The 22,581-nt window shown below is 41.8% G+C and overlaps 22 non-coding genes across 22 annotated transcripts; all 22 read right to left on the bottom strand.

Annotated features, from left to right (window-relative positions):
• Positions 1-12: 12 nt before the first annotated feature.
• On the bottom strand, positions 13-85 carry TRNAF-GAA (transfer RNA phenylalanine (anticodon GAA)). Its single transcript has one exon. It is a non-coding gene; the product is annotated as a tRNA-Phe (tRNA).
• A 324-nt stretch (positions 86-409) lies between these two features.
• TRNAF-GAA (transfer RNA phenylalanine (anticodon GAA)) lies at positions 410-482 on the bottom strand. Its single transcript has one exon. It is a non-coding gene; the product is annotated as a tRNA-Phe (tRNA).
• A 919-nt stretch (positions 483-1,401) lies between these two features.
• On the bottom strand, positions 1,402-1,474 carry TRNAF-GAA (transfer RNA phenylalanine (anticodon GAA)). Its single transcript has one exon. It is a non-coding gene; the product is annotated as a tRNA-Phe (tRNA).
• Positions 1,475-1,994: 520 nt separating this feature from the next.
• On the bottom strand, positions 1,995-2,067 carry TRNAF-GAA (transfer RNA phenylalanine (anticodon GAA)). Its single transcript has one exon. It is a non-coding gene; the product is annotated as a tRNA-Phe (tRNA).
• Positions 2,068-2,390: 323 nt separating this feature from the next.
• TRNAF-GAA (transfer RNA phenylalanine (anticodon GAA)) lies at positions 2,391-2,463 on the bottom strand. Its single transcript has one exon. It is a non-coding gene; the product is annotated as a tRNA-Phe (tRNA).
• Positions 2,464-3,579: 1,116 nt separating this feature from the next.
• TRNAF-GAA (transfer RNA phenylalanine (anticodon GAA)) lies at positions 3,580-3,652 on the bottom strand. Its single transcript has one exon. It is a non-coding gene; the product is annotated as a tRNA-Phe (tRNA).
• Positions 3,653-4,567: 915 nt separating this feature from the next.
• Positions 4,568-4,640, bottom strand: TRNAF-GAA (transfer RNA phenylalanine (anticodon GAA)). Its single transcript has one exon. It is a non-coding gene; the product is annotated as a tRNA-Phe (tRNA).
• Positions 4,641-5,359: 719 nt separating this feature from the next.
• Positions 5,360-5,433, bottom strand: TRNAF-GAA (transfer RNA phenylalanine (anticodon GAA)). Its single transcript has one exon. It is a non-coding gene; the product is annotated as a tRNA-Ile (tRNA).
• A 720-nt stretch (positions 5,434-6,153) lies between these two features.
• Positions 6,154-6,226, bottom strand: TRNAF-GAA (transfer RNA phenylalanine (anticodon GAA)). The gene has a single exon. It is a non-coding gene; the product is annotated as a tRNA-Phe (tRNA).
• Positions 6,227-7,538: 1,312 nt separating this feature from the next.
• On the bottom strand, positions 7,539-7,611 carry TRNAF-GAA (transfer RNA phenylalanine (anticodon GAA)). The gene has a single exon. It is a non-coding gene; the product is annotated as a tRNA-Phe (tRNA).
• A 323-nt stretch (positions 7,612-7,934) lies between these two features.
• Positions 7,935-8,007, bottom strand: TRNAF-GAA (transfer RNA phenylalanine (anticodon GAA)). The gene has a single exon. It is a non-coding gene; the product is annotated as a tRNA-Phe (tRNA).
• Positions 8,008-9,124: 1,117 nt separating this feature from the next.
• On the bottom strand, positions 9,125-9,197 carry TRNAF-GAA (transfer RNA phenylalanine (anticodon GAA)). The gene has a single exon. It is a non-coding gene; the product is annotated as a tRNA-Phe (tRNA).
• A 126-nt stretch (positions 9,198-9,323) lies between these two features.
• TRNAI-GAU (transfer RNA isoleucine (anticodon GAU)) lies at positions 9,324-9,397 on the bottom strand. The gene has a single exon. It is a non-coding gene; the product is annotated as a tRNA-Ile (tRNA).
• A 1,510-nt stretch (positions 9,398-10,907) lies between these two features.
• On the bottom strand, positions 10,908-10,980 carry TRNAF-GAA (transfer RNA phenylalanine (anticodon GAA)). The gene has a single exon. It is a non-coding gene; the product is annotated as a tRNA-Phe (tRNA).
• A 719-nt stretch (positions 10,981-11,699) lies between these two features.
• On the bottom strand, positions 11,700-11,773 carry TRNAI-AAU (transfer RNA isoleucine (anticodon AAU)). Its single transcript has one exon. It is a non-coding gene; the product is annotated as a tRNA-Ile (tRNA).
• A 918-nt stretch (positions 11,774-12,691) lies between these two features.
• Positions 12,692-12,764, bottom strand: TRNAF-GAA (transfer RNA phenylalanine (anticodon GAA)). Its single transcript has one exon. It is a non-coding gene; the product is annotated as a tRNA-Phe (tRNA).
• Positions 12,765-13,878: 1,114 nt separating this feature from the next.
• TRNAF-GAA (transfer RNA phenylalanine (anticodon GAA)) lies at positions 13,879-13,951 on the bottom strand. Its single transcript has one exon. It is a non-coding gene; the product is annotated as a tRNA-Phe (tRNA).
• Positions 13,952-15,064: 1,113 nt separating this feature from the next.
• Positions 15,065-15,137, bottom strand: TRNAF-GAA (transfer RNA phenylalanine (anticodon GAA)). The gene has a single exon. It is a non-coding gene; the product is annotated as a tRNA-Phe (tRNA).
• A 323-nt stretch (positions 15,138-15,460) lies between these two features.
• On the bottom strand, positions 15,461-15,533 carry TRNAF-GAA (transfer RNA phenylalanine (anticodon GAA)). The gene has a single exon. It is a non-coding gene; the product is annotated as a tRNA-Phe (tRNA).
• Positions 15,534-16,043: 510 nt separating this feature from the next.
• Positions 16,044-16,116, bottom strand: TRNAF-GAA (transfer RNA phenylalanine (anticodon GAA)). The gene has a single exon. It is a non-coding gene; the product is annotated as a tRNA-Phe (tRNA).
• Positions 16,117-16,636: 520 nt separating this feature from the next.
• On the bottom strand, positions 16,637-16,709 carry TRNAF-GAA (transfer RNA phenylalanine (anticodon GAA)). The gene has a single exon. It is a non-coding gene; the product is annotated as a tRNA-Phe (tRNA).
• Positions 16,710-17,230: 521 nt separating this feature from the next.
• Positions 17,231-17,303, bottom strand: TRNAF-GAA (transfer RNA phenylalanine (anticodon GAA)). The gene has a single exon. It is a non-coding gene; the product is annotated as a tRNA-Phe (tRNA).
• Positions 17,304-22,581: the final 5,278 nt, after the last annotated feature.

The raw sequence follows: 22,581 nt of genomic DNA on the forward strand, positions 1-22,581 counted from the left end.
AAAAAGCACATTTGTTGAAACCAGGAATTGAACCAAGGACCTTCAGATCTTCAGTCTGACGCTCTCCCAACTGAGCTATTTCAGCAGATATTTGACCACAGCAATGAACAAACTGATAGACTTGCCCTTTCAGAAAATACCATCAAAAGAAACATTGAATTTTGTGAAATCCTCTCATTCTCCTTTTCTGACTTCCAAAAAAAAGCACGTTTGCTGGAAGTAGGAATTGAACCAAGGACCTTCAGATCTTCAGACTGACACACTCCCAACTGAGCTATTTCAGCAGATGCTTCACACCAGCAATGAACCAACTGAAAGACTTGCCCTTTCAGAAAACAGCATCAAAAGAAACATTGAAATTTGTGAATTCCTCTCATTCTCCTTTTCTGACTTCCAAAAAAAGCAGATTTGCTGAAATCAGGAATTGAACCAAAGACCTTCAGATCTTCAGTCTGACGCTCTCCCAACTGAGCTATTTCAGCAGATATTTGACCGCATTAATGAACGAACTGACAGACTTGCCCTTTCTGAAAACACCATCAAAGGAAACATTGAATGTTGTGAAATCCTCTCATTCTCCTTTTCTGACTTCCAAAAAAAGCACATTTCCTGAAACCAGGAATTGAACCAAAGACCTTCAGATCTTCAGTCTGATGCTTTACCAAATGAGCTATTTTAGCAGATATTTTATCAAAGCAATGAACGAACTGAAAGACTTGCCCTTACAGAAAACACCATCAAAAGAAACATCGAATTTTGTGAATTCCTCTCATTCTCCTTTACTGACTTCAAGAAAAAGAACGTTTGCTGAAACCAGGAATTGAACCAAGGGCTTTAAAGATCTTTAGTCTGACGCTCTCCCAACAGAGCTATTTCAGCAGATATTTGACCACACCAATGAACGAACTGATGGACTTGCACTTTCAGAAAACACCTTCAAAAGAAACATTGAAATTTGTGAATTCCTCTCATTCTCCTTTTCGGACTTCCAAAAAAAGCACGTTTGCTGAAACCAGGAATTGAACCAGTGACCTTCAGATCTTCAGTCTGACGCTCTCCCAACTGAGCTATTTCAGGAAGTGTGTGACCACAGCAATGAACAAACTGAAAGCCTTGCCCTTTCAGAAAACACCTTCAAAAGAAACATTGAAATTTGTGAATTCTACTCATTCTCCTTTTGCTGACTTCCAAAAAAAGCACATTTGCTGAAACCAGGAATTGAACCAAGGATCTTCAGATCTTCAGTCTGATGCTCTCCCAACTGAGCGATTTCAGCAGGTGTTCGACAATAGCAATGAACGAACTGAAAGACCTGCACTTTTTGAAAACACCATCAAAAGAAACATTGAAATTTGTGAATTCCTCTCATTCTCCTTTTCTGACTTCCAAAAAAAGAACGTTTGCTGAAACCAGGAATTGAACCAGGGACCTTCAGATCTTCAGTCTGACGCTCTCCCAACTGAGCTATTTCAGCAGATATTTGACCACAGCAATGAACAAACTGATAGACTTGCCCTTTCAGAAAATACCATCAAAAGAAACATTGAAATTTGTGAATTCCTCTCATTCTCCTTTTCGGACTTCCAAAAAAAGCACGTTTGCTGAAACCAGGAATTGAACCAGTGACCTTCAGATCTTCAGTCTGACGCTCTCCCAACTGAGCTATTTCAGGAGGTGTGTGACCACAGCAATGCACAAACTGAAAGCCTTGCCCTTTCAGAAAACACCTTCAAAAGAAACATTGAAATTTGTGAATACTACTCATTCTCCTTTCTGACTTCCAAAAAAAGCACATTTGCTGAAACCAGGAATTCAACAAGGAACCTTCAGATCTTCAGTCTGATGCTCTCCCAACTGAGCGATTTCAGCAGGTGTTCGACAATAGCAATGAACGAACTGAAAGACCTGCACTTTTTGAAAACCCCATCAAAAGAAACATTGAAATTTGTGAATTCCTCTCATTCTCCTTTTCTGACTTCCAAAAAAAGAACGTTTGCTGAAACCAGGAATTGAACCAAGGACCTTCAGATCTTCAGTCTGACACTCTCCCAACTGAGCTATTTCAGCAGATGCTTTATCAAACCAATGAACGAACTGAAAGACTTGCCCTTACAGAAAACACCATCAAAAGAAACATCGAATTTTGTGAATTCCTCTCATTCTCCTTCACTGATTTCCAAAAAAAGCACGTTTGCTGAAACCAGGAATTGAACCAGTGACCTTCACATCTTCAGTCTGACGCTCTCCCAACTGAGCTATTTCAGGAGGTGTGTGGCCACAGCAATGAACAAACTGAAAGTCTTGCCCTTTCAGAAAACACCTTCAAAAGAAACATTGAAATTTGTGAATTCCTCTCATTCCCCTTTTCGGACTTCCAAAAAAAGAACATTTGCTGAAACCAGGAATTGAACCAGGGACCTTCAGATCTTCAGTCTGATGCTCTCCCAACTGAGCTATTTCAGCCAATGTTTGACCATAGCAATGAACGAACTGAAAGACTTGCCCTTTCAGGAAATACCATCAAAAGAAACATTGAATTTTGTGAATTCCACTCATTCTCCTTTTCTGACTTCCAAAAAAAAGCACATTTGTTGAAACCAGGAATTGAACCAAGGACCTTCAAGTCTTCAGTCTGACGCTCTCCCAACTGAGCTATTTCAGCAGATATTTGACCACAGCAATGAACAAACTGATAGACTTGCCCTTTCAGAAAATACCATCAAAAGAAACATTGAAATTTGTGAATTCCTCTCATTCTCCTTTTCGGACTTCCAAAAAAAGCACGTTTGCTGAAACCAGGAATTGAACCAGTGACCTTCAGATCTTCAGTCTGATGCTCTCCCAACTGAGCTATTTCAGGAGGTGTGTGACCACAGCAATGCACAAACTGAAAGCCTTGCCCTTTCAGAAAACACCTTCAAAAGAAACATTGAAATTTGTGAATTCTACTCATTCTCCTTTGCTGACTTCCAAAAAAAGCACATTTGCTGAAACCAGGAATTCAACAAGGAACCTTGAGATCTTCAGTCTGATGCTCTCCCAACTGAGCGATTTCAGCAGGTGTTCGACAATAGCAATGAACGAACTGAAAGACCTGCACTTTTTGAAAACCCCATCAAAAGAAACATTGAAATTAGTGAATTCCTCTCATTCTCCTTTTCTGACTTCCAAAAAAAGAACGTTTGCTGAAACCAGGAATTGAACCAGTGACCTTCAGATCTTCAGTCTGACGCTCTCCCAACTGAGCTATTTCAGGAGATGTTTGACCACAACAATGAACAAACTGATAGACTTGCCCTTTCAGAAAACACCATCAAAGGAAACATTGAATTTTGTTAATTCCTCTCATTCTCCTTTTCTGATTTCCAAAACAGCACGTTTGCTGAAATCTGGAATTGAACCAAGGACCTTCAGATCTTCAGACTGACACATGCCCAACTGAGCTATTTCAGCAGATGTTTGACCCCAGCAATGAACGAACTGAAAGACTTGCCCTTTCAGAAAATACCATCAAAGGAAACATTGAATTTTGGGAATTCCTCTCATTCTCCTTTTCTGACTTCCAAAATAAAGCACATTTGCTGAAACCAGGAATTGAACCAAGGACCTTCAGATCTTCAGTCTGACGCTCTCCCAACTGAGCTATTTCAGCAGATATTTGACCACAGCAATGAACGAACTGATAGACTTGCCCTTACAGAAAACACCATCAAAAGAAACATCGAATTTTGTGAATTCCTCTCATTCTCCTTTACTGACTTCAAGAAAAGAACGTTTGCTGAAACCAGGAATTGAACCAAGGGCTTTAAGATCTTCAGTCTGACACTCTCCCAACAGAGCTATTTCAGCAGATATTTGACCACACCAATGAACGAACTGATGGACTTGCACTTTCAGAAAACACCATCAAAAGAAATATTGAATTTTGTGAATTCCTCTCATTCTCCTTTATTGACTTCCAAAAAAGCATGTTTGCTGAAACCAGGAATTGAACGAGTGACCTTCAGATCTTCAGTCTGATGCTCTCCCAACTGAGCTATTTCAGCCAATGTTTGACCACAGCAATGAACAAACTGAAAGTCTTGCCCTTTCAGAAAACACCTTCAAAAGAAACATTGAAATTTGTGAATTCCTCTCATTCTCCTTTTCGGACTTCCAAAAAAAGCACGTTTGCTGAAACCAGGAATTGAACCAGTGACCTTCAGATCTTCAGTCTGACGCTCTCCCAACTGAGCTATTTCAGGAGGTGTGCGATCACAGCAATGCACAAACTGAAAGCCTTGCCCTTTCAGAAAACACCTTCAAAAGAAACATTGAAATTTGTGAATTCTACTCATTCTCCTTTTCTGACTTCCAAAAAAAGCACATTTGCTGAAACCAGGAATTCAACAAGGAACTTTCAGATCTTCAGTCTGATGCTCTCCCAACTGAGCGATTTCAGCAGGTGTTCGACAATAGCAATGAACGAACTGAAAGACCTGCACTTTTTGAAAACCCCATCAAAAGAAACATTGAAATTTGTGAATTCCTCTCATTCTCCTTTTCTGACTTCCAAAAAAAGAACATCTGCTGAAACCAGGAATTGAACCAAGGACCTTCAGATCTTCAGTCTGACACTCTCCCAACTGAGCTATTTCAGCAGATGCTTTATCAAATCAATGAACGAACTGATAGACTTGCCCTTACAGAAAACACCATCAAAAGAAACATCGAATTTTGTGAATTCCTCTCATTCTCCTTCACTGACTTCCAAAAAAAGCACGTTTGCTGAAACCAGGAATTGAACCAGTGACCTTCAGATCTTCAGTCTGACGCTCTCCCAACTGAGCTATTTCAGGAGGTGTGTGACCACAGCAATGAACAAACTGAAAGTCTTGCCCTTTCAGAAAACAGCATCAAAAGAAACATTGAAATTTGTGAATTCCTCTCATTCTCCTTTTCTGACTTCCAAAAAAAGCAGATTTGCTGAAACCAGGAATTGAACCAAAGACCTTCAGATCTTCAGTCTGACACTCTCCCAACTGAGCTATTTCAGCAGATATTTGACTGCATTAATGAACGAACTGACAGACTTGCCCTTTCTGAAAACACCATCAAAGGAAACATTGAATGTTGTGAAATCCTCTCATTCTCCTTTTCTGACTTCCAAAAAAAGCACATTTGCTGAAACCAGGAATTCAACAAGGAACCTTCAGATCTTCAGTCTGATGCTCTCCCAACTGAGCGATTTCAGCAGGTGTTCGACAATAGCAATGAACGAACTGAAAGACCTGCACTTTTTGAAAACCCCATCAAAAGAAACATTGAAATTTGTGAATTCCTCTCATTCTCCTTTTCTGACTTCCAAAAAAAGAACGTTTGCTGAAACCAGGAATTGAACCAAGGACCTTCAGATCTATTAGTCTGACACTCTCCCAACTGAGCTATTTCAGCAAATGCTTTATCAAATCAATGAACGAACTGAAAGACTTGCCCTTACAGAAAACACCATCAAAAGAAACATCGAATTTTGTGAATTCCTCTCATTCTCCTTCACTGACTTCCAAAAAAAGCACGTTTGCTGAAACCAGGAATTGAACCAGTGACCTTCAGATCTTCAGTCTGACGCTCTCCCAACTGAGCTATTTCAGGAGGTGTGTGACCACAGCAATGAACAAACTGAAAGTCTTGCCCTTTCAGAAAACACCTTCAAAAGAAACATTGAAATTTGTGAATTCCTCTCATTCTCCTTCACTGACTTCCAAAAAAAGCACGTTTGCTGAAATCAGGAATTGAACGAGTGACCTTCAGATCTTCAGTCTGATGCTCTCCCAACTGAGCTATTTCAGCCAATGTTTGACCATAGCAATGAACGAACTGAAAGACTTGCCCTTTCAGGAAATACCATCAAAAGAAACATTGAATTTTGTGAATTCCACTCATTCTCCTTTTCTGACTTCCAAAAAAAGCACATTTGTTGAAACCAGGAATTGAACCAAGGACCTTCAGATCTTCAGACTGACACACTCCCAACTGAGCTATATCAGCAGATGCTTGACACCAGCAATGAACCAACTGAAAGACTTGCCCTTTCAGAAAACAGCATCAAAAGAAACATTGAAATTTGTGATTTCCTCTCATTCTCCTTTTCTGACTTCCAAAAAAAAGCAGATTTGCTGAAACCAGGAATTGAACCAAAGACCTTCAGATCTTCAGTCTGACGCTCTCCCAACTGAGCTATTTCAGCAGATATTTGACCGCATTAATGAACGAACTGACAGACTTGCCCTTTCTGAAAACACCATCAAAGGAAACATTGAATGTTGTGAAATCCTCTCATTCTCCTTTTCTGACTTCCAAAAAGAGCACATTTGCTGAAACCAGGAATTGAACCAAAGACCTTCAGATCTTCAGTCTGATGCTTTACCAAATGAGCTATTTTAGCAGATATTTTATCAAAGCAATGAACGAACTGAAAGACTTGCCCTTACAGAAAACACCATCAAAAGAAACATCGAATTTTGTGAATTCCTCTCATTCTCGTTTACTGACTTCAAGAAAAAGAACGTTTGCTGAAACCAGGAATTGAACCAAGGGCTTTAAGATCTTCAGTCTGACGCTCTCCCAACAGAGCTATTTCAGCAAATATTTGACCACACCAATGAACGAACTGATGGACTTGCACTTTCAGAAAACACCATCAAAAGAAATATTGAATTTTGTGAATTCCTCTCATTCTCCTTTACTGACTTCCAAAAAAGCACGTTTGCTGAAACCAGGTTATTGAACCAGTGACCTTCAGATCTTCAGTCTGACGCTCTCCCAACTGAGCTATTTCAGGAAGTGTGTGCCCACAGCAATGAACAAACTGAAAGCCTTGCCCTTTCAGAAAACACCTTCAAAAGAAACATTGAAATTTGTGAATTCTACTCATTCTCCTTTTCTGACTTCCAAAAAAAGCACATTTGCTGAAACCAGGAATTGAACCAAGGATCTTCAGATCTTCAGTCTGATGCTCTCCCAACTGAGCGATTTCAGCCAATGTTTGACCACAGCAATGAACAAACTGATAGACTTGCCCTTTCAGAAAATACCATCAAAAGAAACATTGAAATTTGTGAATTCCTCTCATTCTCCTTTTCGGACTTCCAAAAAAAGCACGTTTGCTGAAACCAGGAATTGAACCAGTGACCTTCAGATCTTCAGTCTGACGCTCTCCCAACTGAGCTATTTCAGGAGGTGTGTGACCACAGCAATGCACAAACTGAAAGCCTTGCCCTTTCAGAAAACACCTTCAAAAGAAACATTGAAATTTGTGAATTCTACTCATTCTCCTTTCTGACTTCCAAAAAAAGCACATTTGCTGAAACCAGGAATTCAACAAGGAACCTTCAGATCTTCAGTCTGATGCTCTCCCAACTGAGCGATTTCAGCAGGTGTTCGACAATAGCAATGAACGAACTGAAAGACCTGCACTTTTTGAAAACCCCATCAAAAGAAACATTGAAATTTGTGAATTCCTCTCATTCTCCTTTTCTGACTTCCAAAAAAAGAACGTTTGCTGAAACCAGGAATTGAACCAAGGACCTTCAGATCTTCAGTCTGACACTCTCCCAACTGAGCTATTTCAGCAGATGCTTTATCAAACCAATGAACGAACTGAAAGACTTGCCCTTACAGAAAACACCATCAAAAGAAACATCGAATTTTGTGAATTCCTCTCATTCTCCTTCACTGATTTCCAAAAAAAGCACGTTTGCTGAAACCAGGAATTGAACCAGTGACCTTCACATCTTCAGTCTGACGCTCTCCCAACTGAGCTATTTCAGGAGGTGTGTGGCCACAGCAATGAACAAACTGAAAGTCTTGCCCTTTCAGAAAACACCTTCGAAAGAAACATTGAAATTTGTGAATTCCTCTCATTCCCCTTTTCGGACTTCCAAAAAAAGAACATTTGCTGAAACCAGGAATTGAACCAGGGACCTTCAGATCTTCAGTCTGATGCTCTCCCAACTGAGCTATTTCAGCCAATGTTTGACCATAGCAATGAACGAACTGAAAGACTTGCCCTTTCAGGAAATACCATCAAAAGAAACATTGAATTTTGTGAATTCCACTCATTCTCCTTTTCTGACTTCCAAAAAAAAGCACATTTGTTGAAACCAGGAATTGAACCAAGGACCTTCAAGTCTTCAGTCTGACGCTCTCCCAACTGAGCTATTTCAGCAGATATTTGACCACAGCAATGAACAAACTGATAGACTTGCCCTTTCAGAAAATACCATCAAAAGAAACATTGAAATTTGTGAATTCCTCTCATTCTCCTTTTCGGACTTCCAAAAAAAGCACGTTTGCTGAAACCAGGAATTGAACCAGTGACCTTCAGATCTTCAGTCTGATGCTCTCCCAACTGAGCTATTTCAGGAGGTGTGTGACCACAGCAATGCACAAACTGAAAGCCTTGCCCTTTCAGAAAACACCTTCAAAAGAAACATTGAAATTTGTGAATTCTACTCATTCTCCTTTGCTGACTTCCAAAAAAAGCACATTTGCTGAAACCAGGAATTCAACAAGGAACCTTGAGATCTTCAGTCTGATGCTCTCCCAACTGAGCGATTTCAGCAGGTGTTCGACAATAGCAATGAACGAACTGAAAGACCTGCACTTTTTGAAAACCCCATCAAAAGAAACATTGAAATTTGTGAATTCCTCTCATTCTCCTTTTCTGACTTCCAAAAAAAGAACGTTTGCTGAAACCAGGAATTGAACCAGTGACCTTCAGATCTTCAGTCTGACGCTCTCCCAACTGAGCTATTTCAGGAGATGTTTGACCACAACAATGAACAAACTGATAGACTTGCCCTTTCAGAAAACACCATCAAAGGAAACATTGAATTTTGTTAATTCCTCTCATTCTCCTTTTCTGATTTCCAAAACAGCACGTTTGCTGAAATCTGGAATTAGAACCAAGGACCTTCAGATCTTCAGACTGACACATGCCCAACTGAGCTATTTCAGCAGATGTTTGACCCCAGCAATGAACGAACTGAAAGACTTGCCCTTTCAGAAAATACCATCAAAGGAAACATTGAATTTTGGGAATTCCTCTCATTCTCCTTTTCTGACTTCCAAAATAAAGCACATTTGCTGAAACCAGGAATTGAACCAAGGACCTTCAGATCTTCAGTCTGACGCTCTCCCAACTGAGCTATTTCAGCAGATATTTGACCACAGCAATGAACGAACTGATAGACTTGCCCCTTCAGAAAATACCATCAAAAGAAACATTGAATTTTGTGAAATCTGCTCATTCTCCTTTTTCTGACTTCCAAGGAAAGCACCTTTGCTGAAACCAGGAATTGAACCAAAGACCTTCAGATCTATCAGTCTGACACTCTCCCAACTGAGCTATTTTAGCAGATGTTTTATCAAAGCAATGAACGAACTGAAAGACTTGCCCTTACAGAAAACACCATCAAAAGAAACATCGAATTTTGTGAATTCCTCTCATTCTCCTTTACTGACTTCAAGAAAAGAACGTTTGCTGAAACCAGGAATTGAACCAAGGGCTTTAAGATCTTCAGTCTGACACTCTCCCAACAGAGCTATTTCAGCAGATATTTGACCACACCAATGAACGAACTGATGGACTTGCACTTTCAGAAAACACCATCAAAAGAAATATTGAATTTTGTGAATTCCTCTCATTCTCCTTTATTGACTTCCAAAAAAGCACGTTTGCTGAAACCAGGTTATTGAACCAGTGACCTTCAGATCTTCAGTCTGACGCTCTCCCAACTGAGCTATTTCAGGAGGTGTGTGACCACAGCAATGAACAAACTGAAAGTCTTGCCCTTTCAGAAAACACCTTCAAAACAAACATTGAAATTTGTGAATTCCTCTCATTCTCCTTTATTGACTTCCAAAAAAGCACGTTTGCTGAAACCAGGTTATTGAACCAGTGACCTTCAGATCGTCAGTCTGACGCTCTCCCAACTGAGCTATTTCAGGAGGTGTGTGATCACAGCAATGCACAAACTGAAAGCCTTGCCCTTTCAGAAAACACCTTCAATAGAAACATTGAAATTTGTGAATTCTACTCATTCTCCTTTTCTGACTTCCAAAAAAAGCACATTTGCTGAAACCAGGAATTCAACAAGGAACCTTCAGATCTTCAGTCTGATGCTCTCCCAACTGAGCGATTTCAGCAGGTGTTCGACAATAGCAATGAACGAACTGAAAGAACTGCACTTTTTGAATACCCCATCAAAAGAAACATTGAAATTTGTGAATTCCTCTCATTCTCCTTTTCTGACTTCCAAAAAAAGCATGTTTGCTGAAACCAGGAATTGAACGAGTGACCTTCAGATCTTCAGTCTGATGCTCTCCCAACTGAGCTATTTCAGCCAATGTTTGACCACAGCAATGAACAAACTGAAAGTCTTGCCCTTTCAGAAAACACCTTCAAAAGAAACATTGAAATTTGTGAATTCCTCTCATTCTCCTTTTCGTTCTTCCAAAAAAAGCACGTTTGCTGAAACCAGGAATTGAACCAGTGACCTTCAGATCTTCAGTCTGACGCTCTCCCAACTGAGCTATTTCAGGAGGTGTGTGATCACAGCAATGCACAAACTGAAAGCCTTGCCCTTTCAGAAAACACCTTCAAAAGAAACATTGAAATTTGTGAATTCTACTCATTCTCCTTTTCTGACTTCCAAAAAAAGCACATTTGCTGAAACCAGGAATTCAACAAGGAACCTTCAGATCTTCAGTCTGATGCTCTCCCAACTGAGCGATTTCAGCAGGTGTTCGACAATAGCAATGAACGAACTGAAAGACCTGCACTTTTTGAAAACCCCATCAAAAGAAACATTGAAATTTGTGAATTCCTCTCATTCTCCTTTTCTGACTTCCAAAAAAAGAACATCTGCTGAAACCAGGAATTGAACCAAGGACCTTCAGATTTTCAGTCTGACACTCTCCCAACTGAGCTATTTCAGCAGATGCTTTATCAAATCAATGAACGAACTGAAAGACTTGCCCTTACAGAAAACACCATCAAAAGAAACATCGAATTTTGTGAATTCCTCTCATTCTCCTTCACTGACTTCCAAAAAAAGCACGTTTGCTGAAACCAGGAATTGAACCAGTGACCTTCAGATCTTCAGTCTGACGCTCTCCCAACTGAGCTATTTCAGAAGGTGTGTGACCACAGCAATGAACAAACTGAAAGTCTTGCCCTTTCAGAAAACAGCATCAAAAGAAACATTGAAATTTGTGAATTCCTCTCATTCTCCTTTTCTGACTTCCAAAAAAAGCAGATTTGCTGAAACCAGGAATTGAACCAAAGACCTTCAGATCTTCAGTCTGACACTCTCCCAACTGAGCTATTTCAGCAGATATTTGACTGCATTAATGAACGAACTGACAGACTTGCCCTTTCTGAAAACACCATCAAAGGAAACATTGAATGTTGTGAAATCCTCTCATTCTCCTTTTCTGACTTCCAAAAAAAGCACATTTGCTGAAACCAGGAATTCAACAAGGAACCTTCAGATCTTCAGTCTGATGCTCTCCCAACTGAGCGATTTCAGCAGGTGTTCGACAATAGCAATGAACGAACTGAAAGACCTGCACTTTTTGAAAACCCCATCAAAAGAAACATTGAAATTTGTGAATTCCTCTCATTCTCCTTTTCTGACTTCCAAAAAAAGAACGTTTGCTGAAACCAGGAATTGAACCAAGGACCTTCAGATCTATTAGTCTGACACTCTCCCAACTGAGCTATTTCAGCAAATGCTTTATCAAATCAATGAACGAACTGAAAGACTTGCCCTTACAGAAAACACCATCAAAAGAAACATCGAATTTTGTGAATTCCTCTCATTCTCCTTCACTGACTTCCAAAAAAAGCACGTTTGCTGAAACCAGGAATTGAACCAGTGACCTTCAGATCTTCAGTCTGACGCTCTCCCAACTGAGCTATTTCAGGAGGTGTGTGATCACAGCAATGAACAAACTGAAAGTCTTGCCCTTTCAGAAAACACCTTCAAAAGAAACATTGAAATTTGTGAATTCCTCTCATTCTCCTTCACTGACTTCCAAAAAAAGCACGTTTGCTGAAATCAGGAATTGAACGAGTGACCTTCAGATCTTCAGTCTGATGCTCTCCCAACTGAGCTATTTCAGCCAATGTTTGACCATAGCAATGAACGAACTGAAAGACTTGCCCTTTCAGGAAATACCATCAAAAGAAACATTGAATTTTGTGAATTCCACTCATTTTCCTTTTCTGACTTCCAAAAAAAGCACATTTGTTGAAACCAGGAATTGAACCAAGGACCTGCAGATCTTCAGTCAGACACTCTCCCAACTGAGCTATTTCAGCAGATATTTGATCACAGCAATGAACAAACTGATAGACTTGCCCTTTCAGAAAATACCATCAAAAGAAACATTGAATTTTGTGAAATCCTCTCATTCTCCTTTTCTGACTTCCAAAAAAAAGCACATTTGCTGGAACTAGGAATTGAACCAAGGACCTTCAGATCTTCAGACTGACACACTCCCAACTGAGCTATTTCAGCAGATGCTTGACACCAGCAATGAACCAACTGAAAGACTTGCCCTTTCAGAAAACAGCATCAAAAGAAACATTGAAATTTGTGATTTCCTCTCATTCTCCTTTTCTGACTTCCAAAAAAAGCAGATTTGCTGAAACCAGGAATTGAACCAAAGACCTTCAGATCTTCAGTCTGACGCTCTCCCAACTGAGCTATTTCAGCAGATATTTGACCGCATTAATGAACGAACTGACAGACTTGCCCTTTCTGAAAACACCATCAAAGGAAACATTGAATGTTGTGAAATCCTCTCATTCTCCTTTTCTGACTTCCAAAAAAAGCACATTTGCTGAAACCAGGAATTGAACCAAAGACCTTCAGATCTTCAGTCTGATGCTTTACCAGATGAGCTATTTTAGCAGATATTTTATCAAAGCAATGAACGAACTGAAAGACTTGCCCTTACAGAAAACACCATCAAAAGAAACATCGAATTTTGTGAATTCCTCTCATTCTCGTTTACTGACTTCAAGAAAAAGAACGTTTGCTGAAACCAGGAATTGAACCAAGGGCTTTAAGATCTTCAGTCTGACGCTCTCCCAACAGAGCTATTTCAGCAAATATTTGACCACACCAATGAACGAACTGATGGACTTGCACTTTCAGAAAACACCATCAAAAGAAATATTGAATTTTGTGAATTCCTCTCATTCTCCTTTACTGACTTCCAAAAAAGCACGTTTGCTGAAACCAGGTTATTGAACCAGTGACCTTCAGATCTTCAGTCTGACGCTCTCCCAACTGAGCTATTTCAGGAAGTGTGTGACCACAGCAATGAACAAACTGAAAGCCTTGCCCTTTCAGAAAACACCTTCAAAAGAAACATTGAAATTTGTGAATTCTACTCATTCTCCTTTCTGACTTCCAAAAAAAGCACATTTGCTGAAACCAGGAATTGAACCAAGGATCTTCAGATCTTCAGTCTGATGCTCTCCCAACTGAGCGATTTCAGCAGATGTTCGACAACAGCAATGAACGAACTGAAAGACCTGCACTTTTTGAAAACACCATCAAAAGAAACATTGAAATTTGTGAATTCCTCTCATTCTCCTTTTCTGACTTCCAAAAAAAGAACGTTTGCTGAAACCAGGAATTGAACCAAGGATCTTCAGATCTTCAGTCTGATGCTCTCCCAACTGAACTATTTCAGCAGGTGTTCGACAATAGCAATGAACGAACTGAAAGACCTGCACTTTTTGAAAACACCATCAAAAGAAACATTGAAATTTGTGAATTCCTCTCATTCTCCTTTTCTGACTTCCAAAAAAAGAACGTTTGCTGAAACCAGGAATTGAACCAAGGACCTTCAGATCTTCAGTCTGACACTCTCCCAACTGAGCTATTTCAGCAGATGCTTTATCAAACCAATGAACGAACTGAAAGACTTGCCCTTACAGAAAACACCATCAAAAGAAACATCGAATTTTGTGAATTCCTCTCATTCTCCTTTACTGACTTCAAGGAAAAGAATGTTTGCTGAAATCAGGAATTGAACCAAGGACCTTCAGATCTTCAGTCTGATGCTCTCCCAACTGAGCTATTTCAGCAGATATTTAACCACACCAATGAACGAACTGATGGACTTGCACTTTCAGAAAACACCATCAAAAGAAACATAGAATTTTGTGAATTCCTCTCATTCTCCTTCACTGACTTCCAAAAAAAGCACGTTTGCTGAAACCAGGAATTGAACCAGTGACCTTCACATCTTCAGTTTGACGCTCTCCCAACTGAGCTATTTCAGGAGGTGTGTGGCCACAGCAATGAACAAACTGAAAGTCTTGCCCTTTCAGAAAACACCTTCAAAAGAAACATTGAAATTTGTGAATTCCTCTCATTCCCCTTTTCGGACTTTCAAAAAAAGAACATTTGCTGAAACCAGGAATTGAACCAAGGACCCTCAAGTCTTCAGTCTGACGCTCTCCCAACTGAGCTATTTCGGCAGATATTTGACCACAGCAATGAACAAACTGATAGACTTGCCCTTTCAGAAAATACCATCAAAGGAAACATTGAATTTTGTGAAATCCTCTCATTCTCCTTTTGTGACTTCCAAAAAAAGCGCGTTTGCTGAAACCATGAATTGAACCAAGGACCTTCAGATCTTCAGTCTGACGCTCTCCCAACTGAGCTATTCAAGAGGTGTGTGACCACAGCAATGAACAAACTGAAAGTCTTGCCCTTTCAGATAACACCTTCAAAAGAAACATTGAAATTTGTGAATTCCGCTCATTCTCCTTTCTGACTTCCAAAGAAAGCACCTTTGCTGAAATGAGGAATTCAACCAGGAACCTTCAGATCTTCAGTCTGATGCTCTCCCAACTGAGCTATTTCAGCAGGTGTTCGACAATAGCAATGAACGAACTGAAAGACCTGCACTTTTTGAAAACCCCATCAAAAGAAACATTGAAATTTGTGAATTCCTCTCATTCTCCTTTTCTGACTTCCAAAAAAAGAACGTCTGCTGAAACCAGGAATTGAACCAAGGACCTTCAGATCTTCAGTCTGACACTCTCCCAACTGAGCTATTTCAGCAGGTGTTTGACCACATCAATGAACGAACTGACAGACTTGCCCTTTCAGAAAACACCATCAAAAGAAACATCGAATTTTGTGAATTCCTCTCATTCTCCTTCACTGACTTGAAGAAAAAGAACATTTGCTGAAACCAGGCATTGAACCAGTGACCTTCAGCTCTTCAGTCTGATGCTCTCCCAACTGAGCTATTTCAGCCAATGTTTGACCATAGCATTGAACGAACTGAAAGTCTTGCCCTTTCAGAAAACACCTTCAAACGAAACATTGAAATTTGTGAATTCCTCTCATTCTCCTTTTCGGACTTCCAAAAAAAGAAAATTTGCTGAAACCAGGAATTGAACGAGGGACCTTCAGATCTTCAGTCTGATGCTCTCCCAACTGAGCTATTTCAGCCGATGTTTGACCATACCAATGAACGAACTGAAAGTCTTGCCCTTTCAGAAAATACCATCAAAAGAAACATTGAATTTTGTGAATTCCGCTCATTCTCCTTTCTGACTTCCAAAAAAAGCACATTTGCTGAAACCAGGAATTGAACCAAGGACCTTCAGATCTTCAGTCTGATGCTCTCCCAACTGAGCTATTTCATCAGGTGTGTGACCACAGCAATGAACGAACTGAAAGACTTGCACTTTCAGAAAACACCATCAAAGGAAACATTGAATTTTGTGAATGCCTCTCATTCTCCTTTTCTGATTTCCAAAACAGCATGTTTGCTGAAACCAGGAATTGAACCAAGGACCTTCAGTGTGACGCTGTCCCAACTGAGCTATTTCAGCAGATATTTGACCACAGCAATGAACGAACTGAGAGACTTGCCCTTTCAGAAAATACCATCAAAGGAAACATTGAATTTTGTGAAATCCTCTCATTCTCCTTTTCTGACTTCCAAAAAAACACATTTGCTGAAACCAGGAATTGAACCAAGGACCTTCAGATCTTCAGTCTGACGCTCTCCCAACTGAGCTATTTCAGCAGGTGTGTGACCACAACAATGAACGAACTGAAAGACTTGCCCTTACAGAAAACACCATCAAAGGAAACATTGAATTTTGTGAATTCCCTCTCATTCTCCTTTTCGGACTTCCAAAAAAAGAACATTTCCCGAAACCAGGATTTGAACCAGGGACCTTCAGATCTTCAGTCTGATGCTCTCCCAACTGAGCTATTTCAGCAGATATTGGACCACACCAATGAACGAACTGATGGACTTGCACTTTCAGAAAACACCATCAAAAGAAACATCGAATTTTGTGAATTCCTCTCATTCTCCTTTGCTGACTTCCAAAAAAAGAACGTTTGTTGAAAGCAGGAATTCAACCAGTGACCTTCATATCTTCAGTCTGACACACTCCCAACTGAGCTATTTCAGCAGATGCTTGACCCCAGCAATGAACGAACTGAAAGACTTGCCCTTTCAGAAAATACCATCAAAGGAAAATTTGAATTGTGAAATCCTCTCATTCTCCTTTTCTGACTTCCAAAAAAAGCACATTTGTTGAAACCAGGAATTGAACCAAGGACCTTCAGATCTTCAGTCTGACACTCTCCCAACTGAGCTATTTCAGCAGATATTTGATCACAGCAATGAACGAACTGAAAGACTTGCCCTTTCAGAAAACACCCTCAAAAGAAACGTTGAATTTTGTGAATTCTTCTCATTCTCCTTTTCGGACTTCCAAAAAAAGAACGTTTGATGAAAGCAGGAATTCAACCAGTGACCTGCAGATCTTCAGTCTGACACACTCCCAACTGAGCTATTTCAGCAGATGCTTGACCCCAGCAATGAACGAACTGAAAGACTTGCCCTTTCAGAAAATACCATCAAAAGAAACATTGAATTTTGTGAATTCCTCTCATTCTCCTTTTCTGACTTCCAAAGAAAGCACCTTTGCTGAAACCAGGAATTCAACCAGGAACCTTCAGATCTTCAGTCTGATGCTCTCCCAACTGAGCGATTTCAGCAGGTGTTCGACAATAACAATGAACGAACTGAAAGACCTGCACTTTTTGAAAACACCATCAAAAGAAACATTGAAATTTGTGAAATCCTCTCATTCTCCTTTTCTGACTTCCAAAAAAAGCACATTTGCTGAAACCAGGAATTGAACCAAGGACCTTCAGATCTTCAGTCTGATGCTCTCCCAACTGAGCTATTTCAGCAGATGTTTTATCAAACCAATGAACGAACTGAAAGACTTGCCCTTACAGAAAACACCATCAAAAGAAACATCGAATTTTGTGAATTTTTTTTTTTTTTTTTTTTGTATACTGAATCGAGGCTCGTGAAAGAGCTAACATTTATTTCACAAACAAATCAACCAGACAAACAAAATATACAAAAAGAGGGAGCGGAAGACAAGATGGGGAGAGAAGGGGAAGCACACAACCACAACATTTGAGAGCAGGGAGAAGTGTGGGAGGGAGAGGGCTTGGGGCAGGAGGCATGGGAAGGGGGGGGGGGGGCTGGGAGAAGTATAAAACACAAGGGGACCGAAATTACCGGGGGTAGAAAAGATCAAGGTTTTGGATGGGGGAGGATAAGACATCGTGGTGAACAGCTGTTTTAAAGACCTGGAGGGTGGAGTGGGATTGAAGAGAGTGAGGGAGTTTGTTCCAGAGGCGGGAGAAAAGAGGAATGAAGGAGTGAAGGTGAGCAGAAAGTCTTGATTTTGGCAGTTTAACCATAAGAGGGTTGCAGGCAGATCTTGTGCGACCTGTAGGAATATTTGGGGGACAGAGCCCAGAGAGGGCTGGGGGAGCAAGGCGAGAGAGGAGTCGGTAGAAGACGGAAAGATCACCAACCTGCCTGCGGTGAGTGAGTGAAAGGCCCTTGGAGTTAGCTTCATCGCGGGAGATTCCAATGATTCTGAACGCTTTGGTTTCAACAGCATGAAGATGGGCTAGGTGTGAGGCAGGAGCACCAGACCAGAGGGGAGAGCAGTAATTCCATAGAGCTGCGGATGAAAGCCTTGTATGTGGTGAGGAGCTCAGGTGTGCCAAGGAAGGACTTCGCACGACGGAGGATGCCCAGTCGGCGACTGGCTTTGGAGGCCAGATTTGAAATGTGGTTTTCCCAGGAAAGATCATGGCAAATAGTGAGCAACAACTCTTGCCGATCGTATACAGAAGTTCACCAACAGTTTTGAGATTTAAGAATGACGAAACTTTATTAAAACAGCACTTATACAGATCTGGAGGAGACAGACATCTACAGCAAGAACCAGCTTCATGCCACGTCTAGCCTTCCTGGAGCACATTGATTCGCAGTCCGTATAAATAGGGACAAGTTTATCAGAAAATCTCCGAGAGAACAAAGGAACTAGCGAGAGTCCCCCACCGTCATCCCTAGCCCCCACCGTCATCCGTCCCTTATCCGGACCAGATGTTTCTCTGGGCTCCGAGGAGACAGAAAATGTAACTCATTAAAGGGAGGGTGCATTCTTGGCTTCGATAAGGCCATAAAATATATGGGTTTGTTCAACTGAGTAATTCAAAACATGTTTATACAGATTCAAGCGTCGCTGTGATTAATACAAAATATATAGTTTTAACGATAGGTTTATGTCTGCAATCTAATCATTCTACCGGCGTTACACATCCGCGCGCATGTGAGCGTTCTCCTGCCCGCGGCTCGAGGCGCCGTCTGAGAATCATCAGAGGGATTTTACGACCGGCCTTATCTAGCCTCGAAAGGGCACGTATACAATTGTCCAGCACGACTAAAGCGAGCCTTTCCTCATTTTAAACTAAAACGAAGCAAAAACCTTTTATTAACTTTATGAAATAGCATTTTAGACAACATTTAAATCATAACCTCGTAGCCATACGGCGTCCATAGCCGACCATTAAGCAGCAACAATTCTGCGACCTGACAGTGAGGAGCTCAGGTGTGCCAAGGAAGGACTTCGCACGACGGAGGATGCCCAGTCGGCGACTGGCTTTGGAGGCCAGATTTGAAATGTGGTTTTCCCAGGAAAGATCATGGCAAATAGTGAGACCCAAAAGCTTGAGTGACAGAACTTCTTGGAGAGGATTATTCAGAAAGTGGATGGGAGGGTTTTCCAGTCGGTCTTTTCGGAGAGACATCGTAAGAGTGTGAGATTTATCAGGATTGAAAGACATGTTCCATTTATTTGCCCAGTCTGTGATTTTGTCCAGGTCTGCAGAGAGTGAGGAGGCTGCAGACTGCCGATCTGAGGGATGAGGAATGGAGCGACAGAGAGTAGAGTCGTCAGCAAAGAGATAGAGAGGATTTTCAAGAGAGTCAGAGAGATCATTGATGAAGACCAGAAAAAGCACAGGGCCCAGAACACTACCTTGGGGAACTCCAGCCTGAACAGGTAGAGGAGATGAGAGAAACCCATTCAGGGCCACACGTTGACTACGACCAGAGAGGAAGTCCGCCAGCCATGCGTGGAGATTTCCATGGATACCGAAGGAGGAGAGTTTGGTGAGCAGAGCAGGGTGCCAGACCGTATCGAAGGCACGTGAAATGTCAAGGGAGACGGCTCTAATTTCCTGTTTGGTGTTGAGGACCTCCATCCATTGTTGAGAAAGCAGAAGCAGCATGTCCAGAGTAGAGTGACCAGGTCTGAAACCAAATTGATGATCAGAGATCAAGCCATTGGAGAAGAGGAAAGATTTCATATCTGAAGCAATGATGTATTCCATGACTTTGCTGATAATTGGGAGAAGGCTGATTGGTCTGTAGTTGCTGGGATCTGTTTTTGCACCTTTTTTGTGCAAAGCGGTGATGTTGGCTGATTTCCAAGCAGATGGCAGATGACCTTGAGCAAAAGAGAGGGTGAAGAGAACAGAAAGAGGGAGTGAAAGAGCGGAAGCACATGATTTTAGGACCCGTGGGCTGATGCCGTCCGGACCAGTTGCAGAATCAGAGTCGAGGGTTGACAGAAACTTTTCCACCTTGTCAGGAGGAAAGGACACAGAGTCCAGGAGCAGATGGGTTCGACTGGGAAAGGTGGGAACAGAGATAGATGGGTTTGGGACACAAGATTTAGAGGCAAACACAGAGTTGAGGCATTCAGCTTTTTCACGTGCGGAGTCAGCCGTTAAGCCGTTGGGGGTGAGGGAGGGGATGGAGGGGGGAACAAACACCAGAAACAGATTTGACCAGATGCCACCAGGATTTGGAAGAGGGAGACAGATAAGAGAGTTCGGTCTTGAGAATGGTGAGATATTGTTTCCTGGCTCTCCTGAGGGTGGACACATACTTGTTTCGGGCTTTGTGAAAGGAAATGAGATTTCCTTCCGTTGGATTTGCTTTCCAGGAGATGAAAGCAAGTTGTTTCAGGGCAACAGCCTCACCACAAGATTCCGTGTACCATGGACGGGAGGAAGGGTATGACAACTGAAGACGAGATGGGATAAATCTGTGCATGAGAGAGAGCAATTTACTTTGAAAGAATTCCCAGGATGAGTTGATGTCAGAGGCGGTAGAGATGGGAGACCAGTCCAGATGATTGATGGCTGCTTGAAGACCGTGCCAGTTGGCCTGAGTGAAATGCCAGACTCGTCGACGCTGAGGAGGCTCTCTGAGAATGGTCAGAGAGATGTCCACTTTGACAAGCACATGATCAGATGAGCCGATTGGAGCAGAAGAAGAGCAGCAGACATTTTCAGGGAAGTTTGTCATAACCAAATCCAGAAGAGAAGATGCTCCGTTGACTGAGATCCGGGTCGGGAAATTGACAGATTGTGTCAGTCCCAGTGAGTCGCAGAAGTCCTTTGATGAAGAGCCATGGCTGGTGAGAGAGGTACCCACACCCAGCCAACTGGCATGGTGACAATTGAAATCACCACATATGAGGAAGAGAGAGTTGGGATGGGTAGATAGAAGTTGGTCCATATTATCAGACAGCGAGATGTAGATGGAGTCATCGCTGTTTGGTGGACGGTACAACACACATATGAACAAAAGGTGGGAGCGAAGGGGAAGCCGTAGCCAAAGGTATTCCTGGGGGTGAGGTGGAGAGAGGGCAGTGGAGGGCGAGTGAGGAAGAGAGTTTTTTATAAAGATAGCAACCCCACCTCCAGGACGAGGCTCAGGTCTATCATACCGGAGGAGGGAGTAACCTGGGAGAGATACCAAGGCATCAGAGACATCATGAAGGAGGAAAGTTTCTGTGAAGCAGATCACATCTGGTTTGTCAGAAGCAACCTGTATGGAGAGATCAGTCAGTTTGAGCAAAGGCCCCGGATGTTTGAGGTCCATACCGTTAATGAAGAGGAAGGGGGAGCATCGGGTCCAGAACAGGGGGGGGGAGGGGTAGGGTAAGATGTGGAAGAGGAGGAAGAGGAGGAAGAGGAAGGGAGAGCTGTTGAAGGTGTGTCAGAGATTTCAGAGATTTCAGAATAGCTTGGAGAAAGGGAAGAATGGGGTGGACAAAAGGTTTGATGGAGATTGGGTGAGGCACAGTGAGGTGTTATTTGAGGAGGGGGAAGAGCGAGGCAGAAGGTTGGGGGAGATGAAGGTGAAAGTTGGAAGGGGGAAGAAGCAGGGAGGGTGCTTTGAGGAGGAGGGGTGAGAGGGGAGTCTAGGAGGGGAGGAGCGAGGGAGAGTCTTGGAGGGGAGGGGTGTGGGGGGAGTTTAGGAGGGAGGGGAGGGAAGGGGCAAGGGGGGAGATTTGAAAGGGATGGGTGATGGGGAGGATTTGGAGGGGAGGGGTGAGATTGGATTTTGAAAAGTGTACGATTCATGGGAAACGAACATTTTTTGCAAAATGAGTTTGAGACCTTCGAGTCAAAAATACGTTTGAGGACACTGAAGGAGGGATGGAGTTCTGGATAGTTTAGGGAATGTAGAAAGGAGGAACTGTAAGAGATGGTATTATATATATTTTTTGGAATGAATAGATTTGGTGAGCAAGACGAAAGCATCCTTTTGTAGGAGAAGAAGAAAAGGGTGTTATAATATATGAGAGAAAATAGTTGTTCAGTGGAGAGATTATACATTTCTAACCACGTGATCGCGAACGAAGAACGAACGAACAAAAAAGAACAACAAATAAACGAATAAGACCTGGGAAGGAAATATTTTTTGGGGGTTTTTTTTTTTTGAGTGGAGATATTAGACAAGGAGGTATGGGGTGAACGACTGGGACGAAACAGAGAACGAAAATAAATGCAGCGCATTCGACGAATCGCTGAGAGAAAAACAAAACCACAAGGTCGGAGACGGTACCGTAGCCAAGCCTACGAGTACTAGGCCTCAGAATACTCGATACGCATTAACCGACGATTGTGTATACATGTACGAAAAATTAGCACCGAAAATTTTCCAAAAGATACGCTATAGGTACATACATCGAAAGATAGATACAGTCTCGACAAAAACACAATTGAGAAGGATCACTTAGCTTCGAAAGCGTGAGCGCATGGAACAGCTTCGAAAAGACGTCACCTCGCCGTGATCTCGCGA

The sequence above is a fragment of the Myxine glutinosa genome, chromosome 8 (genome assembly GCF_964187855.1).
Source record: "Myxine glutinosa chromosome 8, kmMyxGlut1.1, whole genome shotgun sequence".
Classification (NCBI taxonomy): domain Eukaryota; kingdom Metazoa; phylum Chordata; class Myxini; order Myxiniformes; family Myxinidae; genus Myxine; species Myxine glutinosa.